This window comes from Trachymyrmex septentrionalis, unplaced genomic scaffold (assembly GCF_001594115.1).
Source record: "Trachymyrmex septentrionalis isolate Tsep2-gDNA-1 unplaced genomic scaffold, Tsep1.0 scaffold16, whole genome shotgun sequence".
NCBI classification, from domain to species: domain Eukaryota; kingdom Metazoa; phylum Arthropoda; class Insecta; order Hymenoptera; family Formicidae; genus Trachymyrmex; species Trachymyrmex septentrionalis.
Genome location: NW_017304758.1, coordinates 871641 through 872014, shown reverse-complemented (window position 1 = coordinate 872014; position 374 = coordinate 871641). Strand labels below are relative to the sequence as shown.

General features: G+C 28.6%; 1 long non-coding RNA gene across 1 annotated transcript in view; it reads right to left on the bottom strand.

Annotated features, from left to right (window-relative positions):
- LOC108746168 overlaps positions 1-90 on the bottom strand; it is a 1581-nt gene extending 1491 nt beyond the window's left edge. Inside the window, exon 1 of the long non-coding RNA XR_001939151.1 lies at positions 8-90. This is a non-coding gene — a long non-coding RNA (uncharacterized LOC108746168). The remainder of the gene's footprint in view (positions 1-7) is intronic.
- Positions 91-374: the final 284 nt, after the last annotated feature.

Genomic DNA, 374 nt, shown 5'->3' with positions numbered 1-374 from the left:
ATTATACCTTAACACTAGAACTGTCAATGGTACCATTTTTGGCTCCGCATCATTTTTTTTTCTTTTCTATAGAAAAGAAAACATATAGTACAGACATATAGTACAGAATAATAAAAATATGTAAACATAACATGAACAATTTTAACGAATAATACCAATATAATTTTTCACTAATCAAATTAGCATCTTCAGCAACTTTAGCGACATACTATCGGCGGTTCTAGTGTTAACATCTTCAAAGAAAGTACTTATAAAGTTACGTATTTAAAAAAAGATAAAAATCGAAATGATTATTTAGCCAAATGCTCTTAGTATTTTAAAGAAAAGAAACGCGCAGGACCCAATCGTGTGCTTCAATTGCGATTCTATTATTT